Source organism: Erithacus rubecula (genome assembly GCF_903797595.1).
Source record: "Erithacus rubecula genome assembly, chromosome: 10".
Classification (NCBI taxonomy): Eukaryota; Metazoa; Chordata; class Aves; order Passeriformes; family Muscicapidae; genus Erithacus; species Erithacus rubecula.
Genome location: NC_136662.1, coordinates 13,939,131 through 13,953,703, shown reverse-complemented (window position 1 = coordinate 13,953,703; position 14,573 = coordinate 13,939,131). Strand labels below are relative to the sequence as shown.

Genomic DNA, 14,573 nt, shown 5'->3' with positions numbered 1-14,573 from the left:
ACACAGAAAATATATTAATTGACAAAGCAAGAGAAAAGAATTTGCATGACTTACAAATCAATAATTCAAAAAATAAAATGCTGTGAACTTTAAATAAGCATTAATTAGCACTGAAAATGGCAATGGGAAATATTGATGAAATATCTCAAACAAACAAGTGTAACAATGCTTTTATACACTAAAATCTAAATTTCAGAAAATACTTATCTCTGTCACTTGCTGCTAAAAAATATCAGCTTTCATGTTCTACTCTCTGCCAGCAAAAAACAGAGACAATGCAGAGATTTTGTACTACTGTTCACCACTTCACTAAGTGTCAATAACACCATAAATCTGTCAGCAGGACATTCCACTAACTCTGGAATATCAAGTATTCCTATCCCCTGATCATAGTAAGTTCCACTTAACACTGCTGAATGGAAGCCATTACATACAATAATTTTTAATATTATATATATATATATTTGAAAGGGTTTTATATAAATATATTATGCTATATACAGCCATTCCACCTTCATTCAAAACAGTATTGGTGTGCTGTAGCCTAGAAAAACACACACAAATAGATCCTCATCCAGCCCAGCTCTGCAAGTGACAGCTGAGTGGCCGGATACCCATGGCCACAGGAGGGCTGGACCCCTGTCACCTCACAGAATCCCAGAATCGTTGGGTTGGAAGAGACCTCCAAGACCATTGAGTCCAACCCGTGCCCCAACACCTCAACTAGACCATGGCACCGAGTGCCACATCCAGTCTTTTTTTAAACACATGCAGGGATGGTGGCTCCACCACCTCCCCAGGCAAACAGTTCCCCAGCCTATAATGTTGCAGGGGGTTATTGTGGCTAAAATGTAGGACACAGCAGTTGGATTTATTAAACTTCATCCTACTGGACTCTGCCCATCCATCCAGCTATTCCAGCTCTCTCTGCAGAGCCTCCTACCTTCCAACAGATCGACACATGCTCCCAGCTTAGTGTTGTCTGAAAATTTACTAATGATAGACTCAATATCCTCATCCATGTCATCAGTAAAAATATTGAACAGGACTGGCCCCAGCACAGACCCCTGAGGAATGTCACTGGTGACTGATCCACCGCTGGATGCAGCACTGTTCACCACCACTCCCCGGGCCCGGCCATCCAGCCAGTTCTTAACCCAGCAAAGAGTGCTCCTGTCCAAGCCATGGGCTACCAGCTTTTCAGGGAATGCTGTGAGAGACAGACACAAAGGCCTTGCTAAAGTCCAGGTGCACAACATCCACAGCCCTTCCCTCATCCAGTAGGTGGATCACCTGGCCATTGAAGGAGACCAGGTTGGTCAAACACAACCTACCTCTCCTAAACCCATGCTGGCTGGATCTGATACCCTGGCCATCCTGTAAGTGCTGTGTGATGGCACTCAGTATAAACTGTTCCATTTCCTTACTGGGTACTGAGGTCAGGCTAACTGGCCTGTAAATGAAGCATTCCCTTGAACCAAACAGCACAAGGACATTTTTTTGCTTTGTGTTGAGGACCGAGTGTAGGAAGCCACACTCACTGATGGACTGACACACACAAAGTGCCAATACTGTGGTGAGACAGCCATGACCTCTAATAAATGAAACAGATATGATAATGTTCCATAATGATTCTGTGTTATAATAATATGGAGGTGTGACACTAACATTGTGAGTTTGATAGGAAGAAAGGTAAACAAGAGAGAGTTAGAAGAGTCATTTGAGTTGTGGCACCTGTGGGAGCATCTCTGCTCTGCTTTTGACTTTGCAGTGTGCAATCCATGCTCTTCATTACAGCATGTCAACACACACCAACAGCCATCACTGGGTGCTTTAAATTGTGTACACCACACACTAACCACTGCTCCTTTCTTTTTCTATCATTCGCTTCTCAAAAGATTTATTTCTCTAGTAAGTGCTAGAGGCCTTAGGGATCTACAAGATAGGACAACTTAACATGTTACATATATCAGCAGAGCTGTCTTAGCATAAGCACTAATCCCTTAATGAAGCTGATATGTTTGCAGTGATTCATTATATTATAAATAGACCCTGGGGAGAGATTTGCTAAGGATCTTGGGGAAGAAAAAAAATGAGAAAAAGATATCTTTAGACCATTCCCCCTCACACATCAAATTCTCCCTCCCTTGCTTCAAGCTGGCAGCATTGGCTTAGTGTGAAAACAACCTCAAGCTCAGGAACACAAGAACACAAATATGGTTAAATCAATTTCTACATAGTTCTGTGTATCACAAGAGCCACACCTCAGCCTTGTGGAATTGAAGCTGGTCTGCTTCAATTCATCTCTTATTTTACAATTCATAGATTCATTCCAGCATCACTAGACATGGGCTGCAATCCTCACACACGGCCCACAACAACTCTGATTGAAGATTGCATCATCCTAATTCACATGCTGCCACATAACATTGTTTTCTAGTTTAACAAGGATGACACTCCCACAACAGTCTGAAATTTAAATTGGCAGACATTAGCCTGTAGTTTCAGCATCCAATGTGCAAATGTTAAGACAATAATAAGGTCTTGAATAAATCACCAAAAAAGAAGTTTCTTGCAATCACAAGAAACATTTATCCAAAGGCTTCTTGACCATGAAAGTACAAGAAAGGTGCACCTACATGAACACCAAATTCTTTATCAGATTATCCTGACATTTTCAACTATGAAATCATTTGCTCAGCTCCACTGGCAGTACTTGCATGCTTGTATGAGTATTGGTAGACCTCTAACATTTTAATGACATCTACTCTGTAAAGAACAAGTGACAGTCAGAAATATTCACACTTGGCCTACAATATCACTGAGACTACTGCAGCCAACACTCAGTGCTAGTAAGAGTTTGCAAACAGCTGATAAAGGAACCAGAAACCCCAGCAGCTATAAAACATTTCACAAAAACATGCTTTCCTCCCCACAGCTTAGTACTTGGAGCTCAGTGGGATATCACTGATTTGAAAACATTTTTGCACATGAAAACAGGAGAACATCAAGCAGTTTCAAAAGGATGTGAGCCCTCAGAAGCTTCTTTAAATGAATTGACCTGATTTATAGAAATTCCCTTAAAGGCTGGATTGGCTCCAAACCCTCTGTGTCACACTATTTTATCCATTGTGGGGGATCTAAATGGAGTGACTGTCCTCATCAGTAGTGAGAGGATACTCCATTATCCTTCTACAGGATTATTTTGTGCAAATACTGCTCACCTGTAGGGAAATATCACATGTAGTCACAAAGTCTAGAAAAATAACGCCTTAAATACTGTTCCTATATTGAATACTTTGAATACCCAAAATAAAAGTTAAGTGCACCAGACTTTATACACACTAGCTTTAATTTTTACTTAAAACATGAGAATAGCCTACAAAAAGTAATTTCCTGGGATTTGCTTGAACTCATAGGATCAGGATAATGTACTTTCTAAATGATAAGTACAGCATTACTGAGGTAACCCTGTAATATTCAGTAGTTTATTTATTGAGTAATTATGCACCATCTCTGAGATGCAGAGCCCATACTGAAAATAGTACCAGAGCTTTTCAATGTAGTTTAAAATAATTCCAAAATCTGAGGAAATAACTGCCCTAAGGATGACTACTTCCTCCATTGCTTTAATCACAGTAGAAGCAGTGTTCCAAATTTGGAACAATATCACAGTTAGTCCTGTCCTCATCCTTCTTGGTCAAGTCCCAAAAAGCTAAAAGTAAGTGGTTCTGGCATGTGTGTTTAACCTTTTTTCTTCCTTTTTATTTTTTTTTTTTAATTAAAAAAAAATAGAAAGCGTTGGTTAAGTTTAAGAGCTAACAGCTACACTTGAAAAGTATTCTGAAAGAGAAGTCCCCAACCAGAGGCTGGAGCAGTGGGATATTCCATTCATTTAGCAAGGCTCAATTTTATTTTCCATTGCTTTAATCTTGTATTTCTTAAAGGTGAATTCAAAATGAAAAAGAAATGCATAAACTTACACAGTCAAATGCATGCTGGCTGCAAAGCTAACTGCTTTTCAAATATTCAAAATAAACAAATACATTAATTTCTTATTATGTTATAGCAACATACATCACTGCCAGCCAAAATAAAACACGACTGGGAACTGAGCCACCTTTTTTTTTTTAATCATATTATCCTAGGCAAAAAAATTTGAAGTTTATTCTTTTGTGCTTCTGACTCTCTCAGACATATCATACCCTTCACACTATAGAAGAATATTTGTAGACAAGAGAGTAGCATATTTACCTTATAACCACAGATAAGAAAAAAAGTAAAAGCCAAACAGAGTCAAAGACATTTTTAAATCCAAAATGATGGAAAAGTTTCATGCAAAGTGTCAATACAAATGAGAATGGAGGAGATCACAACCAACACACCAAATAGAAAAAAAAGAAAAATAAACTGGCATTCATAATTGGCTATTGATGCAGGACTGTGAATATTACTTCAGAAATATAAAACTTCTTCCCAGTTTTCCTAGCTCCTTTGATTGCTCAAAGGAAGAAAAAGCTTTCTTCAGGAAATCTCCCAGTTCCATCATTCTGAAGATACATACAAAAATTACGATTTTTTCTCAAGTCTATAACCATACAGGATTTTCTCTGTAACCCAGTGAAGCAAATATAGATATTTTTATTGACTTCTGTGGACTTTGTATCATGATGTTTCAGTTCCATGACAGACCTGCTGACGACACAATTTAGTTTTGATTATAATTAAGACTCTAGTCTCATCCATGTCAAAACTAGAGTCCATTTAAACCAAACTTTCATCACTGTAGAAATTACAGCTCAAACTCACTGAGTTGCCTCCAAATTTCTCTTTCTTGATAAAGATTACAAGCTTCAAGTATCACTTTCAGAATTGCTTGGGTGTCTAGAGGCAGGACTTGATAGTCCACAGCTCATGCAGGATTCACATGTTTAGAAACAGGGATTACTATGCAGGTGATCTATAGACACACTGCCACAGAAAATGCTTCATGCTGCTCTTCACAAACACATTTTGTCCAACTAACTGTTCACAATTTACTCTGTTCAGTAGATGCCCCTGAATCTAGTTGTCTATTACAAAAAAAGATAAACTGCAAGCTCAAGGATGGATCAGAAAAAAAATAAAAAATAAAGAAACAAGAATCCTGGAAAAAGAACTCATTGCAAAATATATGTGGTGGACAGAATGCATGAGCATTCAAACTGAATGCAATGGATTCCAATTAACATACTCTGCAGTAGAGAGTCACAATGAAAAAATACACATACAAAAAATCACAAACAAACAAATAAAATCTTTGCAGCAGCATGAACGCTGATATATTGAATTCTTCTGCATACAATTACCAAGAGTGCAAAACATTTATTCATCATACATTTAGCTGACAAAATTACATACTGCAGAATACAGTCATACCAAAACCTCCTACTGATATAGAAACAGATTTAAAATAATTCTGCAGTAGAAGCAGCAAAATGAAATCACTTACCGTTAGTGTTGCATTGCTGAAACTATCTGAAGAGTCAGTCCTCTGGAAACAGGTTTTTCCATCAATAATTGACAGCTGATACAGTTTCAGACAGTAATACACCAGGGAAAGACCGGCTGCTGCAGCAGCTCCTTCCCACTTAGCCTGTCTCTAGCACTTTTTAGATCTCTTTCTTAACCCTTTCTAGGTATTTTCTCCCAGTGTTTTGGGTGCCAAGACAAGGGCATGATATAAGAAAACAATGCATTGTTTCCCACTTTATTTAGTGATAAGAGTTGTGGGAAGAAAGTCAGTAGGATTTAATCATAATAGTACGCTAACAAGAAGTAAAATCTAAAAACAGAAAATGACTCAGTGACTGGGAAGAGATATAACAGGGGTATGAGCTACTGTAACCAGGACAATGGTTTCTCCAAACATAGAATTAAGAGGTCAAGATCACAATAACAAGACACTAGTATAGAAGAAGGCTAAATAAGTTAATAATTTGCAATAAGAAAAAAGATTCTCATTCTCTTCCAGGCTTAGACCAATGAGACCTGAGCTTTGAAATCAAACCTATCTGGTTTCAGTGAAGACAGGATTACAATCTTGTGTATCAATTTCTAAACCAAATTAAATACTAAGTGCAGTAATGGAAAGAGAAAAGGTACATCCTTTATTGGAATAGCTGTTTCCATAGTATTCTGAAACCATTCATATTCCTCAAATGAGGTTGTTTTCTTTCACAATGTCAATTTATCCGAATAAGAAATTGTTTTCTGACATCACTTCAAAAGATGGCTTTCCTTTGTCATGCTATTCTTTTATATTAAGAAAAGATTGCTCTGATTTGACAGCTCAGTACATTTTAATGGACTTTGTGGACCACAAAGGATATCTGACAATAAAAGGTTTGGAAAGTTTCTTTGTTCAAATGGATTACTCTTCCCCCACAGAAAAAAAATGAACAAACAAAAGCCACCAAAAATGAACCATGGAAGAAAACCAGAGATACCAAGTGCACTCCATTCTTTTGCATTAGTTTTATAGGAGTCAGGCCCATCAGATGTGCCAGACATGACTGACTGCACCACTCCTGCCATACCTATCCTACAAGGATGTGATGCCTTAATTCTTAGCTTTCATATAATCCAGATTCTGTACTGCATTAGTATGTTAACTGAACTTCATATGAAGTGATAGCAAGTGCTCTTCACAGTTTAGTTAGACAAAACATTCCTTTTCCAGCCCAAAAAGTGCAAACAGTGAATTGAGGAGAGCAATCTGGGAGGATGGGACTTCATAACCTGGAGCTGTAACTGGACAATTAACCCCAATGTGTAAATAGACCAAAGCTTATGAAAGTGTGAAATGTGTGATCCATCATTCACCTTGGGTGTAGCCACAGCCAGGCTCTTGTACTGCCCAAGGTGTGTCCTTTGAAGGTCTTTTAATAAATACCTACTTTATTCCTCTAACACTGTCTAGCCTCTATTCTAGGTAGCCTCTCAAGGTATCAGATGAAGCATTATGGACAGATTCTAGTGAAATGGGAAAGGATAAACTGTTAGTAGTCTTACTAGCCCAAATGCCAGCCTTTGGAAATCAAATGCAGGTAGAATGCAGCTGGGGAGCAGAAGGTGCAAAGGCTACAAAGCATTAAAAGATATTTCCCCTTACTTCCTATCCTCTTAGTTTGCAAATGATAGGAGCAGAAGTTCTCTCTGAACAACACAGAATATCTCTCTTGCTTGCCCATTCAAGAGAAGGATTGAGGCCTCTACTTCAGTCATGACCGGCCAGATGCATCTTCCAAAATTGAAGAATTGACTTCAAGGACTTCAAAACAATAGGAAATTATAGGAGGAAACTTAGTGTGGCCAACTGAGATGCTATTTCATGTGGGAGAATAGAACAGAGAGTAAAATCTGGACATCTTTCCTGAAGCCTCTTCCCACAGATGACTTTTCCCCATGGCTCCTCATATTGTCTTGGTTCCAGGTGTCTTACATCCAGCTCTTGCAGAGACTCAGCTTAAACTGTACTATCAATCTACTATCATCAAACAACTGGAACCCTATTATGCATGCATATCCCATGAATGAGAATTTTTCTTTATCAATGAAACTAAATGGTATGTTGACTATCTGCGTCAGACCTTCCCAAACACACGTACACAAGAATATATATTTTTCTTTATTTTATTTTCATTGCTAATAAATTTTATCTCATTTTCTCATAAAATATCAAGCACTTGATTCCTGTATGTGTTTGTATTCCTGAATGTTGCTTTTGGCAAAAAAGCCACAAAGTCCTTTCATTTTCTCTTCATACCTAGAGGCAACAGAACAAAGTAATATATATGCTTTTTTAATTGACTGCTCGGGGTCATTAACTGCATGATTTCTCAACTGGTATCCAGACTTTCAAATCCAACCCTTCATTGTTCTCTTGCTTGTATTCTATTTCTGCCCTTGTAGATGCTGCTCTGGGTCAGTCTGTCACTGTCTAAACTGAGTTGCCAACTCATTCCCTTCCCCACCACCTCAATCTCCCATCATGGGTGAGAGAATCAGGATTAAAGTAAGAAAAGTCAAGGGTTGAGAAAAAGACAATTTAACAGGGAAAGCAAGAGCTGCATGTACAGGAAAAGTAAACAAGGAATTCATTAACCACTTCCCATGGGCAGGCAGGCATTCAGCCATCCCCAGGAAACCACCATCATGGGCACCAGTTTTTTGGGAAGACAAAAGACATCGCTCCCAACATCCCCCCCTTCCTCCTTCTTCACCCCTCTTTACTGCCAAGCATGATGTCATATGCTATGGGATACCCCTTTGGTGGGTTGAGATCTGCTGTCCCAGCTGTGCCCCCTCTCAATTTCCATGCATCCCCAGTCTCCTTGCCAGCACAGCAGTACCAGAAACAGAAAAGGCCTTGGCTCTATGTAAGCCCTGCTCAGCAATAACAAAAACATCTCTTATCAACACGGTTTTCAGCACAAATGCAAAATGTAGCCCCAAGCTATGTACTGTGAAGAAAATTAACATTTCCCCAGCCAAAACCAGCATGATATCCTACAACATTTGCGACTCTGTGAATTTGAAACAGATTTGTCTTGAAACAGCACTGATTCCTGTATCTCCACACTTTATTTTATTCACTGGATATCTCCCTTCCATCCTCAGAAACATTATTTTCAGTAAATGCTCCCCTTTTTTAAGTGGCACAAAATGTACCAAACTCATGTTCTCAGATCATTCTTTCTCACTTTCAGAAAAAAACCCTTTTTATTCAAATTAATGCCTAATTGTTAATGCTCGCTAGTAATTTATAGTCTTTCAAAGGCTTCAAGTTGACATAAGAAGTTAGGATAATATTATATCCCCCTAAAAACCCCATGAAACAAGATGCAATTCAAAGGGTAGTTTTTCCTGGGTGAGTAAATTGCACATCTTTGAGATTTCTTTCACCAATAATTAACATGAAGTGTATTTGCATGTTTCTCCCACCTTCCGCACCACCAAGATAAGCTTGGAAGGATAAAACACTATTACAAATTCACAGAAATTTCATGTTCAATGAACCCTAAACACTTGACAACCACCCACAAATGCAGAGAAAGCACAGTCTTTTATTTCATAGCTCTATTCTCTATTCTTCAAGAAAAGTTCATTCCGAGCAAGCAGGTAAGAGTGGTTTCCCCATCAAATCTCACAATATTCTGTCCTGTCAGTGCACTTGTTTTTAGTGGTCATAATCAGTATCAAGATCTTTGCCTTTCCACCTGCAACAATGTAGAATTAAGCATTTTATTTCATTTTCTCATGCTGTACTCCAGTGCTTCCACTGCACCCTATAGGGATATAACTGTGCTGGTTTTCAAATGCTAAAAATAAAACAAACACATGTCAACCCAAGGACAAAGTTGAAAGGAAACATACTTTAATGTAACCAAAGAAGAATATATTTAGCATTTTGCTACTAAGCAAGGATTAAAATAAACATGTCAACACATCACTGTGTCTAACTGTGAACCCCACTCCCTACTCAACTCTTTCTGCAGCATTTATTATATATGAAAAGTGGATTTAGTCTTCATTTCTTTCTTCTGAGGAGTGACTGTTAGTACTCTGTTACTACTGCTGGCCACAAAGGGCTCCTGAACTGCAGTGTAAAGCACTTCCATCCTTTTAGGCAGTCAGTTTTTCTACCAACCAACAGTAATGTAGCCATCTAAGGTGCATTTGGACAGTGGTGCTTATGAAACCTCAATTTGGAACCCTTCCAAAACCAAATACAAGCTTAAGTGGGAAGTGGCATGACAATCCACTCCAGAAAGTGAAAAAGTGATCCCTAAATCAGAATGTTTTCTTTTGTCTTTCTTTCATAATTATTGTTAATTTGGGCTCTCTGTAAAGCAGTACTGTCCCTCTGCCCTCAGAAATGAATGCTCATAAAAGCCCCATGTGATTATATTTTTTAATATTGCCTTTGAAACAATGTGGATCTATATTTTAACATTTTCAACTATCTGAACTTTAATTTTTAACACTGGGAAAACAAATAGTACAATTGTATACAGAGGTCTTCATTTTGGAGATCCTGTATTCTGATTAAAGCTGATATTGAAAGCAAGAATCATTATGTCTGCTTTACTTAACCTTTCAAAACACAAAGCAAACAATTTATTCTAACACATTAGAGCTTGTTTCCTGGCATATGGAATCCAAGGCAGAGCAAAAACGATGGTAAATGAATTTTAATTAATGTGGTAGAATTGTGAAACTACATTGTATTGCTGCATGAACACTTCAGAGAGAAGGCAATGAGGAAAACTAGGAAATGCTCTTAGCAAGAAGCTATTAATTTAACCCCTACAGAACCTGTAAGTTCTGCCCTTCACTTCCATGAACAAGAGGATTCAGTAGACTGGGGCACTATGGAATCTGCTGGCATGAAAGATTCTGGCTCCAAGGGGTTGCAACTCTGGTACAGGAACATCTGCCCTAATCCCCACCAGGTTCAAAGGCTGACTCCTTCAGAATGTCACCTTTTTTTCTCACATATCTATTCAATTGCAAATGATTCTTTTACCCATCAGTGTAGCAGACACCAACACATTCCATTGCAAATTTAAAAATACATTAGTATTTTAAATATTAATGTTAAAAAGGTTCACTGGTTCTGGTAAACTTTCCAGGAAGCTCACAACATCTGCAAAAGGAGTAGTTGCAAAGTAGCATTCTGGCAGGGCTTTAGGTAAGCATTAATGGAGCTCTAAAGAGCTCCTTGTACTTAATAAGGGCCATTTGACTTCCATCAGTAGGATTCAAATGGCCCCAATTAACTTCTAGGTATGCAGAAAGTAAAAATTAATAGAGGGCTAAGTATTCTGAAGTTCACAAGGGAAAAACAAAATCCAGCTAATATGCTCCAATATGAATGCTGTGGTACTTGGGTGAAATTTCTTCGTTTTGACAGTTTGTATGCACCTTTCCAAATAAAATGAACTCCCTCTTTTAGGCAAAACCAAACTATTCTTTACCCACTCACATCATTGTAGAGTCACTGTGTCAACTATGGACGATGGAAGTACCTCATCAAAAAGAAAAAGATTGGCAAACATTCATCTGTTTTGTCAGGGACTGATACAAGGCCTATCAAAAAAAATCAGTGTCTTCATTACTCAGGATTGCCCCAAAAGTCACAATACTTCAAGGCACTAACAACACTTGGAATTTTCTGAAGATTTGTGAAAACAATATAGGAGTGAGAATTAGCTGAATTGTTGATTTCTACAAGATATTATTACACTGATGAAATCGTAGCACAAATTTTAAAAAACATTAGTAACTCATATAAAAAAATTATCTTGCAACATGCTGCCATGTGCAGTTTTTAAGACAGGTGTGGCCGTCATATCTTAATCTTAAAGGGTTTTTCCAGTCTTGGTTTCTAAGGCTCAGGTGGGTTTTTTCCCAAGCTAGAGCCTATTTCTCTACTGTAAAAATGAGAGAAAGAATTCTAACAAAGATAAACACCTGCTGGATCCATAAGAAAGACTGTGACAAGAGGTGTCTCCTTCTCTGACCAATGATCTGTCTGTATTTTGTTTTTCACGAACTGTCTTATTTAAGGCAATGGCTTCTTTCAATAAATTGCTCTTTCTTGTTCTTTCTTGCACCATTCAAGACAGTGCCATGCTACTGTGTCCTTCTGCCACTTGGTAACCCATATATAGTAACAGACAGGAGCTTTGCAAAAGTAGTTGCAGTGTAGCTTGGAAGATGTCATCCATTTGTCTATTTCAGACATTAACATTTCATTTCAATTTCTTGTTTTCTAAGGATTTACATACTTAGATCAATGTGTTCTCAATTAGTATGAGACATTTGCAAGTATCTAGTAAATGCAAAAATACTCCTTAACACAACATTGAAATATAGGCAAGAAAAAAAAGAAAAAAAAGTTCAGAACATCAGAAAATGTGGATGTCCAAGAAATCTCCCATATGTATCTTACAGAGACTTTTAAAATGTATAATAAATATCCATGGATGGAGATTCAAAATCAAAACATCATACTTCAGTTATTCTTGATGTTGACAATTCAGAGAGAGCACATTCAGCAGTCAGCATCAGTCGGCCACATTTCACCTTCAAAATTCTATTTATGTCTTTCATAACCAACATACAGCATTAGAAACATCTTATAGAAAAATCCTAACTATACAAAAAACTGCAAGATGGCTTTGTCTCTAACTGCTTCTTGATCATTTAATCTCCCAGTTCTTCAGACTTGTCCACAACAAAATGTATGCTGCCAATTTACCACTACTGGCTTTGGAAGAACACAGGAACAAATTTTATTTTGATTGCAGACTTGAGCCTCAGATTACTAAAATAACTGTTAGATTACTGGAATAATTACCTAATAATTCCTGACAGGCTTGATCTCTTGGCCTCTTCTAACACTCCCAAACTGCTGGGCAGATCCCTTTGGAAATATGTGGAATGTATGCAAACCATCAGAAATCTAGAATAGGGGCATTTTTCTAATCTAAATAAATAAATAAAAGTTGACAACTATTTTTCCAGACTTTCTTGCATAATATGGCCTATACCTGCAGAAAACATATTTTGTTGTTACAGAAGAAGTCACATATTCTGTATTAAATAGCTCATGTAGTTTTCTGAAGCTTCGTAACATTTTTCTCCAGACAATCTTGCTTCAGAAGTAATAGCACCATATGTCATCACAGATATTATATTTACTCACCACAGAGGAAAATCCCTGGCATAATACCTGCTTTTCTAATTTTTTTTTTTTTTTTTTTTATCTTGAACTATCATTGACACTTGTCTTATTTCTACTAAAATCCCCATTGCAGCACTTAGAACAGGGGTAAAAGCTTCTACGGATGCCAAGTCACTGTGTATTTTGAGATACTCTGCAGCATTTGGGGGACAACCAATTCCCACAGGGAAAAGTTCTTCTAATCATTCATGTGTAATGTAGCAGGATTTCTCTGAAATATTATTTAGATAGGTACTAACACTGGTTAATTAATGAAGGATTTAGACAGAAAAGTATACTGAACAAAGGGGGGGGGGGAATATGTGTGTTTGGTTGGTTTAGAGGGGTTTAAGAAGGAAAATATCTAATTTTGGTACTCAAACTGCAAATACATAAGAAAGGCACAAAAGCGATCAATATTGAGACCTTAAGTCAGTTTCACAGAGTTCAGCAGTACGTTCAAATTCCAGCATCCATTGCTTTTCCCTTTGGTTACAATTATGTGTGGTTTCAGCAGTAGAAATCCAAAAAAGATCCCACAGATTATGGGCTTCCAGCTAAGTACAGAAAGCACAGGAAGATATTTGACTTGCATCTCCAGAGATTTAACTTGTTCTACATTTCAGCCTCCGCTGGGTACCACTGCCAAAAGACGATCCCATTTTAACCTTAACTGGCTCTGAAGAGACCTGGCCGTACATGCGATACGACGCGCACGGACGATGGGCTTCGCATGCAAAAACTGGGGGGAGGGGGGCGAGAAGAGAAAATTAATACCTTTAATCCTGAAATGCCTCCTGGCTCCCTCCTGCTCACACTGCGACACGCGCAGTCATCCTCCCTCCCCGCTGCATTGAGGAACTTCCCGAGGGGCCGCTGCCCGCGCTGCGCCGCACCTGCCGGGCCCGGCCGGACAGCGCTGCTCCCGTGCCCCGGGCACTGCCCCGCGCTCCCGCCCCGCAGCATCGCCCCGAGCAGGCGGCACATCCCGCTCCGCAGCCCCCGGCCGGGACGCGGCTTCCCCTCCCCTCCGGCGATGCTGAATCACGGCGGGCCGCCGCTCCGCCGCCTGTCCCCAGGGGTGGCAGCCCGTCCGCCGCCGCCGCCGCAGGAGGAGGAGGAGGTGTCGCGCCCCGCGGGCCCCTCACCCTGACCTCACCTGCCGGGGCGCGGGCGGGCGGTCCTGGAGCGCTCCGGTGCTCGCGGGCGGCGCGTGCGGCGCCTCACGGGCACCGCGATCCCGGGCGGGGCGATCCCGGGCGGCAGCATCCGCGCCGGGCACGGGCGGGAGGAGGAGCGGGAGGTTACGGCGGGGAGCCGGGACAAACCATTCCCTGCGAGGGGACACCGGCGGCGGCCGGGCGGCCGGGCGGGGCGGGGAGCGCGGGCCCTCCCACACAGGTACGTGCGAGGATTGCGCCCGAGGGGCGGCGGGCGGCGTCCGCGGAGCGGGACGGGCGGCGCCGCGGACGGCGGCAGCGCTGCCTGTCCGCCGGTGTCCCCCCGCGGTCGCGGTGGAGCGGCCCGCGCTGTCTCGCTGCCCGAGGACGCGAGCGGAGCCGGCGGCCACGCGGGCAGCGCCCGGGGCGGCCAGCGGCCGCCGGGAGGAGCCGGCCGAGCCGGGCCGGGCCGCGCCGCCCTCAGCGCCGGCTGCGGCCGTGTCCCTTCGGCCTCTCCGAGCCGCGGGACCCGGGGCCGGCTCCGGCTGCCGGGAAGCGCCTTAGGAGCCCTGCGGAGCGCTCCCCGGCCGAGGAGCCCCGCGAGCGCGCCGAGCGCGCCCCGCCGTGAGGCGCCGTGAGCG

At 40.9% G+C, this 14,573-nt stretch overlaps 1 protein-coding gene across 4 annotated transcripts in view; it reads right to left on the bottom strand.

The window, feature by feature from the left end:
• Window positions 1–14,071, bottom strand: part of TTLL7 (tubulin tyrosine ligase like 7) — a 63,257-nt gene extending 49,186 nt beyond the window's left edge. For 3 of the 4 annotated variants that reach the window (XR_013775272.1, XM_079313746.1, XM_079313744.1), the window contains exon 1: window positions 13,932–14,070. The gene's annotated coding sequence lies outside the window, so the exon portion shown is untranslated. Of the gene's footprint in view, window positions 1–12,406; window positions 12,531–13,931 lie in introns of all 4 variants that reach the window. The other variant, XM_079313745.1, reaches the window with a different exon arrangement.
• Between the last annotated feature and the right edge of the window lie 502 nt (window positions 14,072–14,573).